We start from the raw sequence: 19,426 nt of genomic DNA, 5'->3' as shown, positions 1-19,426 counted from the left end.
GTAACAGTTTTAAAAATATGAAAACTACCATACTTTCAAGATATCCCACCTCAATATAACCATCACTTCCACTTTTACTCATTTGACCCTTAAACAAAGTCCAAGGGCTCGGACAATAGCTCAGTGAATAAATGTACTTTCTGAGCCATAGAGACCAGGAAGGTTCCAGACTTGATCCCTCTGCTGTGCTGGCTTATCTCAGTTTGGTTTTGGTGGGGCAGAATTAGCCTCAGCCTCCATGGACAGGGCAGAAGAAAAATCAGAGACTAAGATCTGGATAGCTATTCAGGACCTCTCCTGAGACGTTTTTGTGTGTCTGTGTTTATGGTTATGTGTCTATGTGCATGTATCTGTGTGTGTTTGTGTGTGTCTATGTGTGTGTATGTGCATGCGCATATGCCTGTTTGTGTATGCGTGCGTGTGCGCGCATGTCTGTGTGCACGCGTGTGTGTGTGGATGTGCGCGTATGTGTGTGTGCCCGTGCGCTTGGCTATATTGCCTCCCCATGGTTGAATATCCTGCTGACACTTGCTTTCTAGAATCACATGTGAAGGATGCCCTTTTTGGGTGACACATTGGAGGAATCTTACCCAGCATTCATCGCTGCTTTCAGTACAGACATGGAGAAAAGTGGGGGAAATTGGGGGAGAAAATCCTGAACTAAACTCCAGCTCTATATTCACCTACAATGTCACTGGTTTGTGTATTTCTGTTCTCTACAACACACAACAATAAAGAAGGTTTTCATGTGCAGATGATCTTAACCATCTCTAGTATAAGAAACAAATTATTGTCCATTTTATGCTGAGCAATAGAACATTTTCCATTTTTGGCATCAACTATACTCTTGTTAGGTAGAACATGGGTTAGATGCAGAGTAAAGTTCACTCCATATTGATTAATGTATGTTAACCTAACCTCAGAAGAATTTTCTGTATGACATTTCCATTTTCCGCTTCAACCACCCTTGTCACCTTTCTGAGTTTGATCATTTAGTGCCCATTAGTACCCAATTATGGCCAATTTTGTATTGTGACTCATACCCACTGACAATGAGGAATTTGTTTGAGACTGCCCTAAATGCACCTCCCTTTGATCCCTCCTGTCAGATTGGGGAGAGTCCTGAGTGGAATGCCAAGACCTCTGCTGCTCTAATCTATAATAATGATGAGTTGGCTAAGGTTGATTGGGAAATTAGATTAAAAGCTATGACAGTAGATAAACAATGGCAAACATTTAAAGAGATATTTCATAATTCTCAACGAATATACATTCCATTTTGGAATTAAAACTCCATGGGAAAAGTGATCCATCCGTGGCTAGCTAAAGAAGTTAAGGATAGTATTAGTTTAAAAGAAGAGGCTTATAAAGTTGCCAAGAAGAGTTGTAAGCCTGAAGATTGGAAGAGTTTTAGAAACCAGTAAAGGATGACCAAAAAATTGACAAAGAGGAAGAAAGTAGAATATGAGAGTAAACTAGCAAGAAATATAAAAACAGATTGTATGAACTTCTACAAAAATGTAAAAAGGAAAAGAGTGGGTCCCTTAGAGGCTGAGACGGGAGAAATTATAATGGGGAATAAGGAAATGGCGGAGACATTAAACAAATATTTTGTATCTGTCTTCACAGTAGAAGACAAAAAAAGTACCAGAAATAGTGGGGAACCAAGGGGGTAATGAGAGTGAGGAAGTTAAAGTAATTAATATTAGTAAAGAAAAAGTACTGGAGAAATTAATGGGACTAATGCGCTCCCCCAATTCTTCCCCCTTGTGCATCCCCAAATTTAATCACCCCACCATTGGCGATCGTGCCTTCAGCTGCCTCGGCCCTAAGCTCTGGAATTCCCTCCCTAAATCTCTCTGCCTCTCTACCTCTCTCTCCTTTAAGATGCTCCTTAAAACCTACATCGTTGACCAAGTTTTTGGTCACCTGTCCTAATACCTCCTTATGTGACTCGGCGTCAAATTTTGTTTGGCAAGTTGTTGTTGTTGTTGTTGACTAAAAGCTGTCAAATCCCCTGGACCTGATGGTCTACATCCTAGAGTTCTAAAAGAGGTGGCTGCAGAGATAATAGACGCATTGGTTGTGATCTTCTAAAATTCCCTAGATTCCAGAACAGTCCCAGTGGATTGGAAGGTAGCAAATGTAACCCTGCTATTCATGAAAGGAGGGAGAGAAAAAACAGGGAACTACAGGCCAGTTAGCCAGACATTAGTCGTCGGGAAAATGCTGGAATCCATTATTAAGGACATGGTAACAGGGCACTTAGAAAATCATAATATAATTAGGCAGAGTCAGCATGGTTTTATGGAAGGGAAATCGTGTTTGACAAATCTATTAGAGTTTTTTTAGGATGTAACTAGCGGGGTAGATAAAGGGGAACCAATGGATGTAGTATATTTGAATTTTCAGAAGGCATTCCATAAGGTGCCACATAAAAAGTTGTTACACAAGGTAAGGGCTCATGGGGTTGGGGGTAATATATTAGCAGGGATAGAGGATTGGTTAACGGACAGAAAACAAAGAGTAGGAATAAACGGGTTATTTTCAAGTTGGCAAGTTGTAACTAGTGGGGTGCCGCAAGGATCAGTGCTTGGGCCTCAGATATTTACAATCTATATTAGTGACTTAGATGAAAGGACTGAGTGTGATATATCCAAGTTTGCTGATGGTACAAAGCTAAGTGAGAAAGTAAGCTGTGAAGAGGACACAAAGTGTTGGCAAAGGGATATAGACAGATTAAGTGAGTGGGCAAGAAGATGGCATATGGAGTATAATGTGGGGAAAAGTGAGGTTATTCACTTTGGTAGGAAGAATAAAAAAACAGAATTTTTTTAAATGGTGAGAAACTATTAAATGTTGGTGTTTAGAGGGATTTGGGTGTCCTTGTACATGAAACACAAAAAGTTAACATACAAGTACAGCAAGCAATAAGGAAGGCAAATGGTATGTTGGCCTTTATTGCAAGGGGGTACAAGAGTAAGGAAGTCTTGCTGCAATTATACAAAGCTTTGGTGAGACCACACCTGGAGTACTGCGTACAGTTTTGGTCTCCTTACCTAAGGAAGGATATACTTGCCTTAAATGCGGTGCAATGAAGGTTCACTAGATTGATTCCTGGGATGAGAGGGTTGTCCTATGAGGAGAGATTGAGTAGAATGGGCCTATATTCACTGGAGTTCAAAAGAATGGGAGGTGATCTCATTGAAACATATAAGAGAGAGAGCTGAGAGAGCTTGACAGGGTAGATGCTGGGAGGCTGTTTCCCCTGGCTGGAGAGGAGAACTAGGGGGCATAGTCTCAGGATAAGGGGTCGGCCATTTAGGACTGAGATGAGGAGAAATTTCTTCACTCTGAGGGTTGTGAATCTTTGGAATTCTCTACCCCAGAGGGCTGTGGATGCTCATTCGTTGAGTATATTCAAGGCTGAGATAGATAGATTTTTGGACTCTAAGAGAATCTAGGGACATGGGGATCGGGCGGGAAAGTGGAGTTGAGGTCGAAGATCAGCCGTGATCTTATTGAATGGTGGAACAGGCTCGAGGGGCAGTATGGCCAACTCCTGCTCCTATTTTTTATCTTTCTTATGTAATGACTTGGATACGGAAACCCAATGCAAACTGGTTACGTTTTGCAGATGATATTAAATTTTTTTGGACAAAGCAGGCAGAGGCCTTCAAATGAAGTTAAATAAAATCCGCAATTGGGCAAATCGGTGGCAGATAAAAGTCAATCCAGATACAGTCCCCATTACTTACAGCATCTACACTTGTCATGGGTAGCTGCCTGGGAGTAATTAATTTATTGGTGAAACTAATGATGCACCAACAGATCGAATCAGAGGATCTTCAGATCCTAGTCAATTGGCTAACAATGACACTGACAACTCTTCCAGCCACACAGGTGTCTTTCAGGCCATAGTCCTAGTGCAGCAACTTAATGTTAAGTGTCCCTCAGCGATGAAGCATTCAATCATCAGCTCTATTGCTGTCCGCCATACAGTTGACATCATTTGCCATGAAGAACTCACATTGCAACAGATGAAGCTGATTGCTTTGATATTGATGGATTCGACTTGTTATGTCCTGCACTTCATGTAAAGCTTGGCCGAATTACCTATGTCCATAACAACATCTTAGATGTAACGTATGTCTTATCCACTAATCATTGTGATATTATACGGGTTGGTGGTTTCAAGATTGCGAACTTTATAAGCCACCAAATGTAGCAATAAAATTGAATTTAATGCTGAAATACATTTTTAGCTCAGTGAGTGCAATCTGAAAATTGAATCCTAAAGCTATGCAGATTGCACCTTGATTATTGTCTTTATTGTGGTATTTTGATTATTTTCTGTTAGAGCATATCCCCACAGAACATTTGGATTTTTGACACTTGATTTGGTGTATTTATTGACATTGTAATTCTGAGTTTGAGTCTCAGTATGAGGCGTAGAGACCAGGAAGAAAATGATGGAAAAAATGTATACGCAGCGAGTTGTTCTGATCTGGAATGCGCTGCCTGAAAGGGTGGTGGAAGCAGATTCATTAGTAACTTTCAAAAGGGAATTGGATAAATACTTGAAGGAAAATAATTTGCAAGGCTATGGGAAAGAGCAGGGGAGTGAGATTAATTGGAGAGTTCTACCAAAGAGCGGGCACGGGCACGATGGGCCGAATGGCCTCCTTCTATGCTGTATCATTCTATGATTCTATGGTTTATTCTGCCTCAATTTGTGTACAGCTAACAATGAGAGAAAACATTGTCTGATTGAATCCATTTCCACCCTTCAACTAATTTGCTTCTGACAAGCTCCAATCTCACCTTCCAAATTATTTAATTGGTTGATACTGACAACCTGCAATGGCAGTGAATAAAGCTGATTTTTCATGTAAAACGCTGACAAGCTGACACACAAGTTGAAAAGCTGGGTGTAAACTTTAAAAGCTGATGGTTGGCAAGTTTGACTGTCCACACAAATGAGTTCCTGATCTTGACTGGGCACTATGGAAAAATGTAGAATGGAGGTAAAGTACCGCTCCTCTAACCTCCTTGCCCAGACCTTGGTCTTGGAAAGCAGAGATATTTGACGTCAATTAGAACCATAGAACCATAGAAAAGATACAGCACAGAAGTTATCTTAAACACTCTTACTGACCGCCTTTACTTGGCAGAAGGCTGCCCTTTTAGCCGAGTATGGTGCAGCTTCTAAAAAATAACAGGAAAGTATCAGGGTTAAAAACAATTCCCTGCGAGTTATTATCCTAAAGTGGTTTTATAGTGTAAAACCATCTCTTTATAATATTACAGTAGTGACAATTTTATACTCAATTTAAGAATTCAGCCACTAAAAAAGAAAGAACATGCATTTATATAGCACCTTTCACGACCTCAGGACATCCCAAAGCACTTTACAGCCAATGAAGTACTTTGGAATTGCAGTCACTGTTGTAATGTAGGAACTGTTTATTTTGTTGCTGTTAATTTTATTCACCGATCTGGAATTTTATTTAACAGTTCCTTGACTAGTTGTTATAATAATTACATTGTTTCCAAATAATAAACAGTTTCATACTATTAGTTTCACCTCGGTCATTTCTTTTTCAACGCCCTTGAAAAAACAATTCAAATCATTTCTGGGGGTGGGATCTGTACTCCTATAAGTTAAACATTGAAATCAGCTAAAAGTAACAGAGAAAACTAAGAGCCCCAGATGACTGCTTCACCCACCCCTGAAACAGGCTCTGGAAGTAAAATAATCCATTGCAATATATTATGCAGAAGGAGACTCACATTAGGGCTGTAAATACAGTATAAATGTGAATTGCATGCAGGAATCAAAACAAACTGAGGTTTTCCATCTGCTGCTTCCTTTACTGAGTAAATCTGCTCATTATTTTCTGCCAGTAAACAGTGAAACCTGGCCTGTTTACTGTAGAATCCTACTAAAGGTTCATCAGTACTGACTGTACAGTAACAGGAGGCATTTTCTGTTGGACATCTGTCTCCATGTAAATCTTCTTTTAGTGTTTGTTACATTGCTATGCATTGATTTTTATCCTGCATTAGGTTGTGCTACTCTTCCAGATCACGTCTTCTAAACACAGCCAATATAAGGATTTAAATCTGAGCTTCTGTTACTGGCCAGTACACTCAAAATGCTGTGTTTCCTCTGTATATTACAGAGTAGCTCAAATTTGTTCTTTTTATTCAGCCATGTTGGCAGGCCAGGCAAGCAATTACTTTCTTGGAACAATGGTCTCTCCCCCTCCCCCCGGAAGTGATTGACATCTGTTTCGGTTTTTCAAAAGCCATGGACTTTCTCCAGTGCCTCGCCTGTTCTTCATGTGAGTGCTGGCAGACTATCTGGCTGTGGGAAGGAACAGAGCCAAACCTGATTGTTGCCTCACCTGCCATCCACACACATACTTGCAGCAAATATCACTGGATAGCAATCGGGAGCAGAAATCCAAGGGGATTTCCCCCTTCTCCAGCCCAGGGACTCTGAGCCACTTAAAGCAACACCACTGCCATTTAAGCTGCAATTCGCTAACTCGACAAAGACAGAGTCAAACCTGGGATATTCTTGGCCTGGATGACAGCCACATGCTGCCTTTATCAAATGAGGCTTTGGGGAGACCCAATAATTCTTGATGCATTCTATTTTCCCTAATGCTTGTCTGTAGTAGAGAAACATTTTCTCTGCACTTTCTCTATTTTTGTGAATTTCTCTTTTTCTCTCTCTTCCCTGCTCTTTATGGGGGGTCGAATTTCAAGTAATCACTTCCATTGGGTAGGAGGTGGCCGGAGTGAGCCCGCCATCATCTAATGGAAGTGGTTGAAGGCCCAAACCATCACCATGATAAGTACGGCACTGCCATTTTCATCTCCCTATTGTCCCATTCCTGCTCAGTGGGCAGGGGATGAAAATCAGCCCCCAGATGTCTTGTGTTCTTATTGCTGTAATTTGGCAAATTGACAGCTTTCCATTTGTGACATTGATGCAAACTCCCTCACAGGGCTTTCATGGTGAAGGTGGTTGTTTCACCAACTTTCAGACATGCGAGGTAGATTTTGGCTTTGACTTCAATGGAAATAAAAATGGAGAGAGATATTAAACAGGCCGCCGATTCGCTGTCACCCGTTTTACGCTATCGCACAAAATCAAAATCTACCCCATGCTGTCTGTTCTGTTTTCAAAAAGATTTGGATTGGTTGTATTAAGTTTATGTGCTTTGGCTTGCCTTTCTGCTGCATTCCTTAATTTAGTAACTCCAGCATGAAAGTCTAATGATCATGGGAATGGGGCTTAATCCTAAATCCCGATCAAGAATGACTGGCCTTTTCCATGTGATATCATAAGGCTTAAGGGCCTTGCTCTTGTTGACCACATTTGACTAATAGACACATCCTTCTGCTCTTCAAAGCATTCTTCCCCTCCATGTTTGACAGTTGTGAATACTTAACCTTCATTGCCAGAGATACATGCAACTTTTAATGAAAAAAGTTTGGCACATTAGATTCACTTTAGCCTCTCCTGATCCTTGCTACAACCCCTAGTGTCTGCTTAGTTCAAAGTTTTATGATTTTGTCAATGTTGTGCAGCAGTCCGTGCCCGCATGCAGCAAGTCCTGGATAACATCCAGGCTTGGGCTGATAAGTGGCAAGTAACATTCACACCAGACAAGTGCCAGGCAATGACTATCTCCAACAAGAGAGAGTCCAACCACCTCCCCTTGACATTCAGTGACATTACCTTCGCCGAATCCCCCACCATCAACATCCTTGGGGTCACCATTGACCAGAAACTAAACTGGACCAGCCACATAAATACTGTGGCTACAAGGGCAGATCAGAGGCGAGGTATTCTGTGGCGAGTGACTCACCTCCTGACTCCTCAAAGCCTTTCCACCATCTACAAGGCACAAGTCAGGAGTGTGATGGAATACTCTCCACTTGCCTGGATGAGTGCAGCTCCAACAACATTCAAGAAACTCAACACCATCCAGGACAAAGCAGCCCACTTGATTGGCAGCCCATCCACCACCCTAAACATTCACTCCTTTCACCACTGGCGCACCGTGGCTGCAGTGTGTACCCTCTACAGGATGCACTGCAGCAACTCACCAAGGCTTCTTCGACAGCACCTCCCAAACTCGTGACCTCTACCACCTAGAAGGACAAGATCAGCAGGCACATGGGAACAACACCACCTGCACATTCCCCTCCAAGTCACACACCATCCCTACTTGGAAATACATCACCGTTCCTTCATCGTTGCTGGGTCAAAATCCTGGAACTCCCTACCTAACAGCACAGTGGGAGAACCTTCACCAAACGGACTGCAGCAGTTCCAGAAGGCGGCTCACCACCACCTTCTCAAGGGCAATTAGGGATGGGCAATAAACACTGGCCTTGCCAGTGACGCCCACATCCCATGAACGATTAAAAAAACATGCTGCAGCTCAGCACATTAGCACATAGGTACAGGAGTAGGCCATTCAACCCCTCGAGCCTGTTCCGCCATTCAGTTGGATCATGGCTGATTTGTATCTTAACTCCAGCCTTTGTTCCATATCAACAACAACAATAACAATTTGCATTTATATAGCGCCTTTAACGTAATAAAACATCCCAAGGTGCTTCACAGGAGCGATTATCAAACAAAATTTGACACCAAGCCACATAAGGAGGGATTGGGACAGATGATCAAAAGCTTGGTCAAAGTGGTAAGTTTTAAGGAGCGTCTTAAAGGAGGAGGGAGAGGTAGAGAGGTGGAGAGGTTTAGGGAAGAAATTCCAGAGCTTAGGGCCTAGGCAGCTGTAGGCACAGCCGCCAACGGTGGGGTGATTAAAATTGGGGATGCGCAAGAGACAAGAAATAGAGGAGCGTAGAGATCTCAGAGGGTTGTTGGGTTGGAGGAGGTTACAGAGATAAGGAGGGCCGAGACCGTGGAGGGATTTGAAAACAAGATTGAGAATTTTAAAATCAAGGCGTTCCCGGACCGGGAGCCAATGTAGATCAGCAAGCACAGGGGGTGATGAAAGAACGGGACTTGGTGCAAGTTAGGATACAGGCAGCAGAGTTTTGGATAAGCTCAAGTTTATAGAGTGTGGAAGATGGAAGCTGGCTAGGAGACCATTGGAGTAGTCCAGTCCCTTGGTACCCTTACCCAAATAAAATCTATTGATCTCATTCTTGAAAATTTCAATTGATCCAGGATCTGGTCTTTTGGGGGAAGAGAGTTCCTGATTTCCATTACCCTTTGTATCAAAAGTGCATCATGTATGACTCCTAAATGGCCCAGCTCTAATTTTAAGATTATTCTCTCTTGTTCTGGATTCTTCCATCAGTGGAAATAATTTCTCTGTATTTACGATATAGAATCCCTTTAGCATTTTAAACACCGTGATTAGGTGACCCCTCAATCTTCTAAACTCAAGGGAATATGAGCCAAGTTCATGCAACCTGTTCTCGTAATTTAACCCTTTAAGCCCTGGTATAATTCTGGTACATCTGCACTGTATCCAATATATATATCAAGGCCATTATATCTTTCCTGAGGTTTGGTGCCAAAGACTGAATGCAGTACTCCAGATGGGGTCTGACCAAGGCTCTAGACAACTGAAGCATCACTCCCCCTCTTTTGAATTCCAGCCCCCTTGAGATAAAGGCCAACATTCCATTAAAGTTTTTGATTACTCTTTGTACCTATGCACTAATTTTTAGTGATTTGTATAAATGGACACCTAACTCCCTTTGCTCCTCCACATAAGAATCATAGAAAATGGTTACAGCAGAAAAGGAGGCCGTTCGGCCTATCGAGCCCTTGCTAGCTCTTTGTAAGAGCAATCCATTTAGTCTCATTCCCCTGCTCTTTCCCTGTAGCCTTGCAAATTTTTTCCCTTCAAATATTTATCTAATTCCTTTTTGAAAGCCATGATTGAATCTGCTTCCACCACCCTTTCAGGCAGCGCATTCCAGATCATAACTACCCACTGCATAAAAAAGTTTTTCCTTTGGTTCTTTTGCCAATCAGCTTAAATATGTGTCCTCTGGTTCTCGACCCTTCTGCCAATGGGAACAATTTCTCTTTATTTACTTTATCTAAACCCATCATGATTTTGAACACTTCTATCAAATCTCCTCTCAACCTTCTTGAAGGGGAACACCCCCAGTTTCTCCAGTCTATCCACGTAACTGAAGTCCCTCATGCCTGGAACCATTCTAGTAAATCTTTTCTGCACTCTCCCTAAGGCCTCGATATCCTTCCTAAAGTGCGTTGCCCAGAATTGGAAACAATACTCCAGTTGTGGCCGAACCAGTGTTTGAAAAAGGTTCAACATATCTTCCTTGTTTTTGTATTCTATGCCTCTATTTATAAAGCCCAGGATCCCGTATGCCTTTTTAATCGCTTTCTCAACCTGTCCTGCCAATTTCAAAGATTTATGCACATATACCCCCCCAGGTCTCTCTGCTCCTGCACCCCCTTTAGAATTATACCATTTAGTTTGTATTGCCTCTCTTCGTTCTTCCTGCCAAAAGATCACTTCGCACTTCTTTGCGTAAAATTGTATCTGCCACGTGTCCGCCCATTCCACCGAACTGTCTTTGTCCTCTTGAAGTCTATCACTATCCTCCTCACTGTTCACTACACTTCCAAGTTTTCTGTCATTTGCAAATTTTGAAATTGTGCCCTCTACACCCAAGTTCAAGTCATTAATATATATCAAAAAAAGCAGTGGTCCCAGCACTGACCCCTGGGGAACACCACTACATATCTTCCTCCAGTCCAAAAAATAACCGTTCACCACTGCTCTCTGTTTCCTGTCACTTAGCCAATTTCGTATCCATGGTGCCACTGCCCCTTTTATTCCATGGGCTTCAATTTTGCTGACAAACCTATTATCTGGCACTTTACCAAACGCTTTTTGAAAGTCCATGTAGACAACATCAACCGCACTGCCCTCATCAACCCTCTCTGTTACCTCATCAAAAAATTCAATCAAGTTAGTTAAACACGGTTTTCCTTTAACAAATCGGTGGTGGCTTTCCTTTATTAATCCACACTTGTCCAAGTGACAATTAATTTTGTCCCAGATTATCGTTTCTAAAAGCTTCCCCATCACCAAAAATACTCCGATTTATCTTTCTCAGATCCAAAGTGGATGACCTCACACTTCACCACATTGAGCTCCATCTGCCGTAGTTTCGCCCACTCACTTAATCTGTCTATGTCCCTTTGTAACTTCTTGCTTCTTACTGTACCAACTAACTTCTTGTCATCAGCAAACTTAGATATGCAACTATCTATTTCTTCATCCAAATCATTAATAGATATGGTGAAATGCTGGAACCCAATGCAGAACCCTGGGGATTGCCACTTGTTACATCTTGCCAATCACCCTCTGGGACAGGCTTGATGGACCAGCTGCTCTTTTCTGCCTGTCAGTTTCGTATGTTCGTTATAAGAGAATGTTCCCTTTATCCCTACTCTCAGTCGCCTACCTCCCAACCAGTTACCTATGTCTCAAGGTTACCTCCAATTCTGTGCACTGTCAATTTTGCTAATAATCTCTTGTGCGCCCAAGCAGTGAATATGATTTAAGCCAATTGCACCCTGTAGGAATTTGGTGTGTCGTACTGTGCTGAATACTTATAAATTTAATCTATCTATATTATTAAAAGAAATTGTATATGATGTCCATCCTCTTTTTCTGTCTGTCCTCACAAAGCTGTGACTTTTCCTGCTTGATTTAGGAACAGTTTTGCTACTGGCCGAAGGTCTGATCCAGGCCATTAGTGACTAATGATCTTTTTTATCCACTTCAAAAACTGTGAGGCTATTTGTTTCCTTCCCCTTAATATATCCTGATGGCTTTTTAAATTACCTTGAACTTACATTTAATTTCATTCATTAGGTATATTCTGAGATTTAAGCCACACTGACTGGAGTGCTTGATTATTTTATTTTTAAAGTCTCAGAGCTCCACAAGAGAGAGAAAGATAACTGAACAGAAAAACACACCCAGACAAATAACAATAGGCAGGCACACAAGGAGAGAGACAGTTATATGAAGAGGAGGTGATACAAATGTTATTTTTCTTTTACCCATGTATAGCATCATGGGAGATTAACTAGTGTTAGAAGAAATATTTATGTTTGTGTGAAGTTTCCTTCACGGGATTGAAAGCAAGAATTAAACGAGAAGGTACAGCTTCAGAAGTCCGCTATAGGCCAATATAAAACCTTGCATACAACAAATTTATTGTGAGCAAAATGTGCCAAGTTATCTTTTGGATGAGACGTTAAACCCGTTTGCCCTCAAAGGTGGATGTAAAAGATCCCATGGCGCTATTTTGAAGGTGAGCAGGGAAGTTCTCCAGCCCTGGATGCCTGAAAGACGAGCCCCACAAATTTAGCAGTGGGACCAATGCCTGCGCAGATTGGGCATGGGCAGCCCCACTGCTAAGTAGGTATGATTTGTGCCTGTTTTACGCCTGAAAATGGGCTCAATGCATACCAATTTCTACCCCATGTTGTCTATAGTGTTGAGTTTGCGCATGAGCAAATGTTTCTAGTTCGCAAGTTTGTTATATAATGCTGATTTCTTTTTTCATTCACCTGATGAAAACAAATGCCCATTCATGAGTGAGCAGGCGATTTTACTATGCAGGGCATCACGGCTCCTTGCACATGCCATTAACTTTAAGGGTCAACGAAAAACAGGACCTCTTCCTAACTCAGGAACTCAAAACTAAATGGAGCACTACACCTTCACCCTGGAAGGATCAGTTAATTCAACACAAACCAGAGATCAAGGGGTTGATTTTAACCCCAAGCTGGTTTTGGACAGGTCGAGGTGAGTGTGAAACACACTCACTGGCCTAAGATTCAGGCCTGGGGAGATTTTTGTACAGTTGTTATAGTATTGGCATAAAAAGCAGATTTATTGTCACTACAGGCCAGAATCACATGTCTAAATATTACAGTGAAATAAACTCAGATTGCAACCTGCAGCAAAAAATCACTTGCTTTTCACCACTCATTTTGTTTGAGGCTTTCCTGGAATATCTGTAGGCTGGGACGAATGATTCATTCAAACCTCCTGCAGGTTTAGATATTAATCAGAGCTAAACAGCTGTGTCAGGCAGGTAATTTAATTATAAATGAAGCATAAGTGAATCAGAGCTGCAGCAGTGAGGTGGACATTGTGTTTGATTGGTTTTTGTACATTGATAATGAACTATTAGCTCTCCTAACCAGAAGGAATTCCGACTGAGATATACTATTCTGTGCACTGTTGAATTTACAGAAAACTCCTTTGGAAGTACCTTGTTTCACTTTTTTCTTTTTCTACCAGTTTTTTCCCTCTGTTCTGAAGCCAATGACCCCTTGCTGGAGTGTGGTTCCATAGTTGTCATTCACTCTCTGGTAAGAAGTAGTACGGTATTAGATGGGATCAGACTAAGAGAGAATACGAGAAGGTCCAAGATAGGTTTACAGTGCATGTGTGTAAATGTGTGTAAACGCATGAAGCGTGGTAAACAATGTTGGTGAGCTGCAGGCGTAATTAGCCACATGGGAATATGTTGTCATGATGATAATGGAGATCTGGCTCAAAAAAGGGCAGGATTGGGTACTAAATATTCCTGGTTACAAGGTGTTCAGGAAAGAAAGGGAAGGAAAGGCGGGGAGTGGGGTGGCAGTATTGATTAAGGAGACTATTGCAGTGCTGGAGAGAGAGGATGTCCTGGAGGGGTCAAGGACAGAATCTATTTAGCCCATCCAGTATCTCAACTACCTCTTCACTTACTGTGACTTTGGCAGCATCTTCTTCCTTGGTAAAGACAGATGCAAAGTACTCATTTAGTACCTCAGCCATGCCCTCTGCCTCCATGAGTAGATCCCCTTTTTTGTCCGTAAACAGTCCCACCCCTCCTCTTTCTACAATAGAGGTGCCATTACAATGCTGGGTTAGTTCTATAGGCCACCAACTAGTGAGAAGGATATGGAGGAGCAAATTTGCAGGGAAATTACAGAGATGTCCAAGAACTATAGAGTAGTGATAATGGGGGACTTCAACTATCCTAATATAGACTGGGATAGTAATAGTATAAAGGGCAAGGAGGGGGAGGGAATTTTTGAAGCGTGTTCAGGAGAACTTTCTTGACCAGTACGTTTCCAGCCCAATGAGGAAGGAGGCATTGATGGACTTGGTTCTGGGGAATGAGGCGGGCCAAGTGGAGCAAGTGTCAGTGGGGGAGCATTTAGGGAACAGCGATCATAGTATCATAAGGTTTAGAATAGCTATGGAAAAGGACATCGACCACTCTAAAGTAAAAATACTCAATTGGAGGAGGGCCAATTTCAGTAAGATGAGAACGGATCTGGCCCAGGTAAATTGGAATCAGAGATTGACAGGCAAAACTAATTGAACTAAAGAGGAGATGGTTCGGGTACAGTCTAGATACATTTCCATGAGGAAGAAAGATAGGGCAACTAAAACCTGAGCTCCCTAGATGATAAAGAGGCAGAGAGTAAGATGAAGCAGAAAAAAGGGGCATATGACAGATGTTAAGTTGATAATACAAGTGAGAACCAGGCTGAATATAGAAAGTTCAGAGGGGAGGCGAAAAAGGAAATAAGAGGGGCAAAGAGAGAGTATGAGAGTAGACTGGTGGCCAACATAAAAGGGAATCCAAAAGTCTTCCGTAGGCATGTAAACAGTAAACGGGTAGTAAGAGGAGGGGTGGGGCCGATTAGGGACTATAAAGGAGATCTACTCATGGAGGCAGAGGGCATGGCTGAGGTACTAAATGAGTACTTTGCATCTGTCTTTACCAAGGAAGAAGATGCTGCCAAAGTCACAGTAAGTGAAGAGGTAGTTGAGATACTGGATGGGCTAAAAATTGATGAAGAGGAGGTACTAGAAAGGCTGGATGTACTTTAAAGTAGATAAGTCACCCGGTCCGGATGGGATGCATCCTAGGTTGCTGAGGGAAGTAAGGGTGGAAATTGTGACGGCATTGGCCATAATCTTCCAATCCTCCTTAGATACCGGGGTGGTGCCAGAGGACTGGAGAATTGCAAATGCTACACCCTTGTTCAAAAAAGGGTGTAAGGATAAACCCAGCAAATACAGGCCAATCAGTTTAACCTTGGTAGTGGGGAAACTTTTAGAAATGATAATCCGGGACAAAATTAACAGTCACTTGGACAAGTGTGGATTAATTAAGGCAAATTGTGTTTAACTAACTTGATTGATGAGGTAACAGAAAGGGGCAATGAGGGCAATGCGGTTGATGTAGTGTATATGGACTTCCAAAAGTCATTTGACAAAGTGCCGCATAATAGGCTTGTCATCAAAGTTGAAGCCCATGGAATAAGGGGGGCAGTGGCAGCATGGATACGAAATTGGCTAAGTAACAGGAAACAGAGAGTGGTGGTGAACGGTTGTTTTTCGGACTGGAGGGAGGTATACAGAGTTGTTCCCCAGGGATCAGTACTAGGACTACTGCTTTTTTTGATATATATTAATGACTTGGACTTGGGTGTACAGGGCACAATTTCAAAATTTGCAGATGACCGAAAACTTGGAAGTGTAGTGAACAGTGAGGAGGATAGTGATAGACTTCAAGAGGATATAGACAGGCTGGTGGAATAGGCGGACGCGTGGCAGATGAAATTCAGCGCAGAAAAGTGTGAAGTTATACATTTCAGTAGGAAGAACGAGGAGAGGCAATATAAACTATAAGCTATACAAAACCCTGGTTAGACCACACCTGGAGTACTGTGAGCAGTTCTGGGCACTGCACCTTCGGAAGGACATATTGGCCTTGGAGGGAGTGCAGCGTAGGTTTACTGGAACGATACCCGGACTTCAAGGGTTAAGTTACGAGGAGAGATTACACAAATTGGGGTTGTATTCTCTGGAGTTTCGAAGGTTAAGGGGTGATCTGATCGAAGTTTATAAGATATTAAGGGGAACAGATAGGGTGGATAGAGAGAAACTATTTCCGCTGGTTGGGGATTCTAGGAGTAGGGGGCACAGTCTAAAAATTAGAGCCAGACCTTTCAGGAGCAAGATTAGAAAACATTTCTACACACAAAGGGTGGTAGAAGTTTGGAACTCTCTTCCGCAAACGGCAATTGATGCTAGCTCAATTGCTAAATTTAAATCTGAGATAGATAGCTTTTTGGCAACCAAAGGTATTAAGGGATATGGGCCAAAGGCAGGTATATGGAGTTAGATCACAGATCAGCCATGATCTTATCAAATGGCGGAGCAGGCACGAGGGGCTGAATGGCCTACTCCTGTTCCTATGTTCCTATGTTCCTAAACTAAAGGGTACATTTCTAAAGGGTACATTTCTAAAGGAGTTATATTGCGTACATATATCTCTCAGAGAGATTTGGGGATATATGTACACAACTCGTTGAAGGTGGCAGAGCAGGTTGAGAAAGCGGTTAAGAAAGCATACGGGATCCTGGGCTTTATAAATTGAGGCACAGAGTATAAAAGCAATGAGGTTATGATGAACCTTAATAAAACACTGGGTAGGCCACAACTGGAGTATTGTGTCCAGTTTTGGGCACTGCACTTTAGGAAGCCTTAGAGAGGGTGCAGAAAAGATTTACTAGAATGATTTCAGAGATGAGGGACTTCAGTTACGTGGATAGACTGGAGAAGCTGGGATTGTTCTCCTTGGGGCAGAGACGGTTACGAAGAGATTTGATAGAAGTAATCAAAATCATGAAGTGTCTGGGCAGAATAGATAGAGAGAAACTGTTTCCATTGGCAGAGGGATCAAGAACCAGAGGACATAGATTTAAGGTGATTGGCAAAAGAACCAAAGGCGACATGAGGAAAAACTTTTTTACACAGTGAGTGGTTGTGATCTCGAATGCACTGCCAGAGGGGGTGGTGGAGGCAGATTCATTTGTGGCTTTCAAAAGGGAATTGGATAACAACCTAAATGGAAAATATTTGCAGGGCTACGGGGATAGAGCGGGAGAGGGAGGCTACCTGGATTGCTCTTGCATAGAGCTGGCGTGGACTTGACGGGCCGAATGGCTTCCTTCCGTGCTGTAACCATTCTGTGATTCTATATGAAGCAAGTTGGCAGTCTTCATTTGTGAGATGAGTAAGTGAGTGTCAGTAGGCTAGTCGCTTGGGGCAGGGTTGGGGGGGGGGTGCGGTCATTACATCCACAACCGATCCTCTCTACCGATTGCTTTTTCTCTCCTTGAATCAGGGACATTAAGGCTAATTCCAGTCCCCCAGCTAAGATCAGCTAACTGAGCACAGACTGGGAATGGCATCTGGGATCATCCTGGTCTGTTGCTTTATTGATTTTATATTGAATGGCATTTTTTCCATTATGACCTAATGGCCCTGCAGGGTCAGAGAGTGCACCTAAAATGCATTGAGTGCCCACCTACCCCATGCAGCCAGCAAATCCAGAGCTTGGCCACCAGTGAATGGCCCCTCAACCCCTGTGTTGGGAAGGCCAATCCAGATTTTTTTTTAAATTGCCAGGTTAAAAAGCTGGCAGGTGCAACATACAGATGTTTAATGATAACTGGTTTTAGGCCGCCTCTGTGCAATGATATGTCAGCAAAACAAGAGTTAGTTGAACAGATGATGTGTACAGGGTAGATAATATGACCTGAAAAGGGTGGAAATGTGTGTTAATAGTACTAAACATAGACAATGAAGCTTTGCCCTGAACACAGTGCTATAGCAATTCTATTTGCAGTGTATGCTCACTGGAAATGGCCAAAGGATTGGCCATTTTAATTCAGAGGAAATCCAATTAGGTGACATGGGGGGCAATTTTCAACTTTTGCCCGAAATGAGTGCGAGGCCAGGGTGGGAGAAGGGGGAAGGGATGGCGGAGAGCTGAGTCGCCTGCCCGAAGTTAAGGGGAAGAGGGGAAGGGGGATGAGGCGGAGAGCTGAGTCGCCTGCCTGAAGTTAAGGGGAAGAGGGAAAGGGGGATGAGGCGGAGAGCTGAGTCGCCTGAAGTTAGGGGGAGTGGAGGGCTCCTCTTGTCACCACAAAAAGAAATGAAAAACGTTTGGGTTCCTTTAAGTGGAGTGGCCGTTCACCACCTAGTGCAAACGACGGAGTGCGCTTCAAAATTGCCATCGGGATCCCAGATCGCAGTGGGAACCCAATTTGAAGAGTTTTGAACCTCACAAGCCGGATTCAATCAGTCTGTGAGGCATTGGGTCATTTTCCTCATCATTCAAGCCTAATGTTAGAAACTGCCTATTCCAGCCTGGCTCCCAGAGGATAGAAAATAATGTAACCAGGGAACATACTCATCAATAACATTTCCTTTCAGATTACAACATTGAAGCAAGTTTTTTCAACAATGGACTGGCATTAAATTACACTGAAACATTTTCAGGGGTTAAAAAAGTCATTGTATCAATCGCAATGCAAAACGTATAAGGTTCATTATTTTATCGTATGATCATGTGTTTCACATTTTGGTTAACTTTGAACACTGGTGCTTGCTCTGACCTTCATTCAGTACGTGGAGTAGCTGATTTTTTTTGTAATGTCTAAATCTGTAAACATATTCAAAATAACACCATGAGCCTAGAAATTACTGTTGGTAATATTACTGTATGAACTCAACATGTTCTTATGATTTAAAAAAAACAAATACTGCTGATGCTGGAAATCTGAAATAAATACAGAAAACAGAAAATGCTGGTCACACAGCAGGTCAGACAGCATCTGTGGTGAGCGAAACAGAGTTCACATTTCAGGCCGATGATCTTTCATCTGAACTGGAAGATGTTAGAGATGAACAGCTTTTAAGCTTAAAAGCTGTTCATCTCTAACATGTTTTTATGATGTTAGTCCTCTATTTTGGCAGTATCATCCACTCACTTAAGCAGCTGGAATGTACACCAGGCAAATCTCCTGTACTCCTGGTATTACCGCCTCGTTTAGATTCTGAGGAATGTCGTGGATAGACCATCTTTCGACGGATTTTTTCTAACCGGGGAAGATTGTGCGACTTTTCGTATTCAAGGGACCCCGCGAAGAATTTATTCGACGCTGATATGACAATCTGTTTTGTTGCAAGATCCCACCGATGCTGACTTGATAATCTTGATGTTTCAAGATTTTACCTTCCTGGATATTGACTTTTATCGGACTCCTTGTTTTAATATTTTATGGACTTAATTTATTACATTTTACATTTTATTGTTGTTTTATTGATATTTTAGAATATTTTAGATTAAGTTTTGGACATCATGTTAGGATTCCATAATTTGGAGAGTTGATTTGTTATTCGTCGTCGCTTCTTTTGGATTTTAAAGTTGGTCTTATCTCGTTTTTATTTATTATTTTATAGTTCCGTATTCATTTTGGTTTTAGCTTAGTATAAATTTTATTTCT

This window comes from Heptranchias perlo, chromosome 11, assembly GCF_035084215.1.
Source record: "Heptranchias perlo isolate sHepPer1 chromosome 11, sHepPer1.hap1, whole genome shotgun sequence".
In the NCBI taxonomy this organism is placed as follows: domain Eukaryota; kingdom Metazoa; phylum Chordata; class Chondrichthyes; order Hexanchiformes; family Hexanchidae; genus Heptranchias; species Heptranchias perlo.
The sequence above is the reverse complement of the archived record's forward strand: the minus strand, read 5'-3'. Positions refer to the sequence as shown.